Source organism: Microtus ochrogaster, linkage group LG4 (genome assembly GCF_000317375.1).
Source record: "Microtus ochrogaster isolate Prairie Vole_2 linkage group LG4, MicOch1.0, whole genome shotgun sequence".
In the NCBI taxonomy this organism is placed as follows: domain Eukaryota; kingdom Metazoa; phylum Chordata; class Mammalia; order Rodentia; family Cricetidae; genus Microtus; species Microtus ochrogaster.
Window position 1 is genome coordinate 37,218,171 of NC_022030.1, and position 7,030 is coordinate 37,225,200.

The 7,030-nt window shown below is 40.0% G+C and overlaps 1 protein-coding gene and 1 pseudogene across 1 annotated transcript in view; one reads left to right on the plus strand and one right to left on the minus strand.

Annotated features, from left to right (window-relative positions):
* Bard1 (BRCA1 associated RING domain 1) overlaps positions 1 to 7,030 on the plus strand; it is a 75,208-nt gene that overhangs the window by 62,949 nt on the left and 5,229 nt on the right. The window lies entirely within an intron of this gene.
* LOC101984400 lies at positions 169 to 621 on the minus strand (annotated as a pseudogene).

Genomic DNA, 7,030 nt, shown 5'->3' on the forward strand with positions numbered 1-7,030 from the left:
GGCCGCCTTTTTAAAGGGAGAGAGACCACGCCCCAATGGGCGGGTATCTCAGCGGCTATAGGCTGGAGGAGCGGAAGGACCTCCCGCAACACATCGAAGCATCTTTCTTTCTTTCTTTCTTTCTTTCTTTCTTTCTTTCTTTCTTTTTTTTTTTTTTTTTGGTTGAAAAAAGTCAGTAGACTCTTTATTGCTTCTGGGGTGTAGGGCTCAGGAGCTCTTGGTTGGATGGGTCCGTTTCCTCTTCACCACCACAGGCTTCTGGCTTCGTAGGATGGTACTGGCCCTGCGGATGGCCGCCACGTGCAGATGGGGCGGTACTTGTTCTTTCGGATCATGTGCCAGATGCTGCTCAGGGTGGCCTGTGCATTCTTGTTGATGGTGGTCCTTATGTAAGAAGTCGCTGGTTTGTGTTGACCGGATCTGCGTTTCATGACCACTACGACCCCTTTGCCGTCGGCTGCAGGCTCCACTCCCACTGTCTTGCGGTGAATCAGCACGTTGTAGCGGAAGGAGTTGCGGGCTTTCAAATTATTAGGTTCGGTGTTTGTACGTCTGCTTATTCCTCTTGATCAGGAAACTGGAGCAGTTCCGAACGACCATTCATTGCAGATGCGCTGACATGGCGGCGCCTCCTCTCCTATGGCGGACAGAGACGGAAAGAGCAGAAGCATGTTTCTTTATCTCAGTAATTGGGATTACAGCACTGAACTTTTTTGCCTTTACAGTTTACTTACTGAATGGTACTGGGAGTCTCTTGTTTGCCGAGGTTAGCCCAGCACACCTGTGGGTTAGCAGCAGCAGTGGACATACCCTAAATTAAGAACAGATTGCTGAATTCAAGGCAATTTTCTCTTTATCTGGTAAAGATGGTGACGATACCATCAAAACAAAGGAACCTGGGAGTGTCATGAGGTCACAGTGTCAGCACCAAGTAGAAACTGAATTGTAGGATATGATCAATAAGTAGATGCTGATGGGATCGGCGCTATCTACTTCCTATAATATTAGATCATGGTGACTAGAAAAGTGCAAGATATATATAGCAAAGGTGTCTGTGAAGTGTTTCAAGTCTTTGACAAGGATGGTGATGCTATATCAGTTCAGCAGAACTGTATCCCATCATGACAAACTTAAAAGAAAAATAAAAGATGAAATGATAAGGAAAACAAGATGGGGATGGACAGAGTCACTGGAAGATTTGGGGCATATGATTGACCACAAATGAACCCTTGTGCAATGGTTACACTGATTCTTTTGCAAGAAGAAGGATCATTTACTGTTTTACATAGCAAAAATGAATGTCAGAGAACCTGCTGTTCACTCACAAAATCTGCATATATTACTTTGTGGTTCTGTCCCCTAAAAATCATGGTTCACATCAGTTTTACTGTATAAATACTTGGTTTGCTTCAGGGTAGTGTGCAGAAAATGATTGAAGGATGAAGTTGAAACACAGAGCCAGCAGTAGGATGGTCATTTGGTATTTCCATGTGTTTCAGCCCCACGGTGACAGTTTCTCACCCTGGAAGTCGCCTCGGCATGTTGTTTCCTTCTGTGTGCACTGTACTAGAATGAGGTGAGCGTTAGGCTGTCATGCATTGTCAGAAGAGATGATTAACCAGAGGAACATCTCTGGACTCTGTTCTTAGACTTTTGGAATTCGTGCCAGAGTGGGTTGCAATTGTAACTGGGCTTCAGCGCAACCACTAACATTGGTCTTGAGGAATTAGAATCTATATTCATTCCAACTTGTAAATGCTCCTCTTATTTTTTTCTGTTTTTCAAAAAAAAAAAAATACCTTAAGTGTACTTATTAGCTGCTACAGAGCTGAGGATTTTGTGAACCAGGGCCTAAGCACTGCAGAAACATTGGTGCCTTCTGCTAGGAAACCATGCTTCCTACCCTATGAGGGGATGTGTTCTGTCTCACATCTCCCAGTGTTGTACTAACAAGCTCTAGTCTGTCCAGGCTGTGTTCTGTTGATTGGCAGTGGCACATTGTTAGATCAATAGATGCCATCGTGAGAGTTAAGATAATCAGCTAAATAAACCCATCGAACAGATAGAGCAGCCCGCACAGGCACTGTTCACCCATTCTGTAATTGTCTGCTGGCTACTCCTGATAGAGCAGGCACTGTTGCCCTGGTGTTCAGCTGAAGAGTGTATTGTTCTGCAGATAGAAGTAGGAGTGGATGCGTAAATATTCTCCAGTGATACAAAATTAAAATAATAGCTTAGATATAAAAGAATGAGTTTGTTGATGATTTTGCTAGAATGCTGATAACCTTTTAGGTTCCTATTTTGTATACATTCAGTATGTGGCCAGCATACTGGGCTTTGTTGCCAAGATAGTATTTTGACCTAGTCATAAATTTTGAATCTCATTTTCAGTATACAGTAAGCTGCATTCTACATACACTCCCTTTACTTTTGAAGCAAGGCCTCGCTCTTTAGCTGAGGCTCTCCTGTAACTTACTGTGCAATCCAGGCTGGCCTCAGACTCACAGCAGTCCTCCTGCCTTAGCCTCCCCAGCGCTGAAATTCCAGATGTGAGCTATCATACCCAAGCAAAGTTAGTATATTACTATTAGCTACACGAGATAGCACTTTAGCCATCAATTATTTAAGATAATGCTATTTAAAACAGTAATTTCTACGTTAGAATGACAAGATTCAGGACTTGGTCTCACCAAAGTCAAATGATACAGTCTTGAAAACTGGGAAAAGTATATTTGAACATCAAAACATGGGCAAAAACAACAAAATAATAACATAACCATACAAATAGGGAATTATGGGAAGTTTCTGATGTATTGAAATTTTAAGATGTATTTTATTTTTATTTATGTGTGTGTATGAGTATTTGTGTGTGCAGGTGTTCATAGATGCTAGAAGAGACATAGGGTCCTCCAGGTGTGCAGCACAGGCAGTGGTGAGCTGCCTGAAGTGGGTGTGGGATCTTACTCTGTCCTCTGCAAGAACACCAAGGGTTCTAAACCTCAGAAGCATCTCTCTAGTTCCTCGTCGTTGAATGTTAACGTACATTAACAATCCCAAACGAAGGGAAGTCTTTTGACAGCAGTCAACTTTGGGAGAAATGGACTATTCAGTTTCTAACTTATTTTTTAATAAAATGCAACTTCTTGGAACATTCAAAACAGCTTAAAATCATTTGATATATTCACAATCACGCTTTTCAGACTCCAAGGTTTTGCTTGCGTACCAAAAATATATTTTTATGTAAAATTCACAGGCTTTAGAAAGCTAAGCAGTCTTGGGTTCAAATTCCCATTCTACTGTATGTACTAGCTAAAGACGGTGCCAGCTAACAACATTGTGCTTTATTCCTCCTGAAGTGGAAATAATGCACAGTAAATCCTATTGTTTGTGGGTCCTACATTTTGAATTTGCTTTACATGCTAAAATTTTGTAATCCCCAAAAAAGCCTTTGCAGACTCGTAGAGTATCTTAGGATTTGTGATGCTGATGAACGTGTTCCCAGCTGAGATCAAGCTTGTGATTTGTTGCCTTCTCCATTTAGCTGCTCACTGTAAACAAAAGGCTCTTTGAGTGTGCAGAGCATATGTCTCACATGTGTTTGTGTTGCTGAGTTTGTGCTTAAATAGTCCCCAAGTATAGTGCTACAATGCTGTCCACCATTCCAGATGCAAAAAGACGTTTTTCTAGAGAATACAGTGAATGATATAGTGGAAGAACTATGGTGATTTTAAACACACATAGAACAAGAATGCCAGCACTGCATTTCCAGAACAATCCTTGAGTATCTCCACACTGTCTCTTCTTTCTACAGTACGACTACTGCAGGTAAGGAACATCAGCCACACCAGTCTTGCTGAATACAGGGGACAGCAGCACACATAGCAAAACGTGGGAGCTGCAATCCCTAGCAATCATCACTGTCTTTCATCAGCATCACTGGTCGTTTAAAATTAGAGAAACTGGACATAGGATGGCCCGCCCAGCAGGTTTCAAGGCTGATGATCTGAGTTTGATCCCTAGGCTCCAAGTGGTAGAAGAAAACCGGCTCCTGCAAGTTGTCCTCTTACCTCCACCTGCATGTGCAGTCTGCACACACACATATACACAACGTAATCATTAAAATGAGGGCTGGAGAGATGACTCAGAGGCTTAGTTCCATTCCCAGCAGCCACATGGTGGCCTACAAGCATCTATAATGAAATCGGTGTCCTCTTCTGGCATTCAGGCATACACTCAGGCAGAATACTGTGTATATAATAAGTAAGTAAACAAATAAGCAAATAAATAAAGTTTAAAAGAAATAATTAAAATTATTTTAAAAACTATATTAAAAAAGAAATAGTAAGTTGTACTTGGTAGTGTTTTGTCTTCTTTTTTCCCTGCAATTTGATTAGAAACCATTAGTATGTCGTTTTAGCTCGTTAAGAAATACATTTCTTGAGAGCTTGTTTGGTGTGTAGCTACTCTGTATTTGCTTGACCAAAGACCCATCTCCCTCTGTTCGGGGACGGTTGTCCTCATCACCCCCCGAGAGCACAGCTTCCAGAGGGATGCACATAGAGCGGTGGTGGAAGAAGGGGACAGGCGCCTAGCCAGCCATATCAACCAAATCACCTCTGGCGATCAGTGGGGGCGACAGATGTCACAGCCAGATCCTTAAGTCATTCTTGCTGGCCAGTGGTGACACATGCCTTTAATCCCAGCACTCGGAAGGCAGAGACCAGCGGATTTTTATGAGTTTGAGGCCAGGCTGGTCTACAGAGCTAGTTCCAGGACAGCTAGGGCTGTTACACAGAGAAACTTTGTCTTGAAAAACCAAAAAAAAAAAAAAAAAAGAAAGAAAAGAAAAAAGAAATTTAAAAAATAAAAAGAAATAGATTTCTTTTAATGTTCTTTTAGACCCTGTGCTCATTAGTATTTTATTATTTAAATAGTGGGAAATTAATATTTTTGGAATATTAGACAGTGTTTATGCATTTGGATTGTAACAATGCATCTGTTCTTGGGATGAATATAAGATTGTACAACATCCATAGATTTTATGACGTAATATTGCTGTGATAGCTTTCCACTAATGAAAATGAATGAGAAGAGGGGGTTTTGAAAATGATTTACGGATTTTAAGAATAGAACAACACATAAGCAAGTTCCTTCTATTCGTAATCTACTCATCTGTACCCAAGGCAGTAAAGAAACAGCTTGATTTTCCCATATTCCTTAATGATATTCTGATTTTCTGCACAACATTTAATATTTCATTTTTTTAGTACCAGAGATTAAAGTATTAAAGCTCTAGCTGTGCACAATTTCCTAACTCACTACAAATTTTGCATTTTATTTCACTACCACAGCCAAACCACTAATACTTCTAGAATATTTCAGCAGCAATTTAAAAAAAGAAGGTAAATTGGTCTAGAATTGTGTTTTAGAAGTATATATTCAAACGTTTTTACTAAAAAAAAAAATCCAATTATATTTGCTTTTAGTATATCTGAACTAAATGTGAAATGTAATGGATTTTTTTCTTTTAAATCACCTTTCTGTCAATCTGATCTAACCTATTCTTCTGAAGGTTTACAATTAGATTTGGGGAGAGGGAAAAGGTGAATCTCAAAAGCATGGATCGGCTTGTGACTGACTGTATCCTTGACCCAATTCCTATCACTGGCTTTATAACACACATGCAGATCTTGTTGAGCTCTGTGAGTTGCTGAACAAGAGTAGAGCCTGCCCCTTGGCATCATGTGTACATTGGTTTGTGATGCGTGGCATCCTTCATATCTTTGACACATGCATACCTGTGAAGTTTTACAATGGATTATTTATTGACAGAGCACAAGAGAGCTGTGAAATTACATTCATTTTAATTTAGAACTCACTTAAAGCCTTCTGATTTTAATGAAAGTTCAAGGTAATTTTTTGCAACAAAAAAGTGTATAGAACCTCTTTATAGAGACATGGCTGGTTCAATGTGTAAATAGTAGACCCTTAATAATAAAGCTTCAGTGGCCCTAAGGAGGACCGCTGTATGAGCAATTTGGCAGTGATCTTGGCAAATCAGAGCTCAAACAATATTTATTTGATAATTTAGTAAAGGATGCCATGGCATCAATGTTTGTCCTTTATTCCATGTTTGCAGGTTGACTCGCAGACATTTTACATTATTCTAGTTGAGGGTAAGAGACAAAACTCTTAAAAATAGTTAACCTCAAAGTCTAGGTCAGAGTGAAATGAGCTGTCACCCACTCTTGGGTTTACAGATTGTCTTACATGTAACCTTGTTTATTTCAAGTACAATATGGGATAATTCTGGTGCCAGGAGCAGATTGATACTTGGTTCTGGACCAGTCCTGCCCAGGAATGAGCCTTTTTGGCCCTCTACAGAGTCAAGGCTGAGGTGTCCCCCTTCACTGGAGTCCAGTCACTGTTGTTTTATCCATGTTAGGATGTTAATATAGTACATATGTCTAATTTTCAGTGTGTGTTTATATAAATGCAAATTCCTTCTCGGTAGGTTTTAGATAGCAGTGATTGAGGATGTCACATGTTGATATTCAAAACTACTTTAAAGTAGGATTTTGACCTGTAACTCTGATTATTGTTTTCTTTAATTGTTCTTCCTGTTGCTTTCTCAGTGATGAAACTGAGGTCATTGAGTGAAAAAATCTTAAAGACAAATGGAAAAATCATCTGAAGATTTTGTTTTTATAGTGAAGATAGCTTATTATAAGATCCATCTTGAGATTTTTTTCAGGCTTTTGATACTCTATTATTTTTAATGTCTTTAATCAGAATATAATTATCAATTCCTCCCTCCCTTTCTTTCCTCCAGCCCCTCCCAAATCACCCTCCTCTAAATCCCTCCAGTGGCCCCCACTCTCAAGTTGACAGTCTCATTTGCTCTTATCTGTGTGCAGGAGTGAAGAGATATAAATAGAACCTGCTTGTTGAATTAAGAGCGGCGGGGCTGCATCCCCAGCACCCTGCCGCCCACATGGCTAGTTTAGCTTATGTCCCGAAATAATTACAC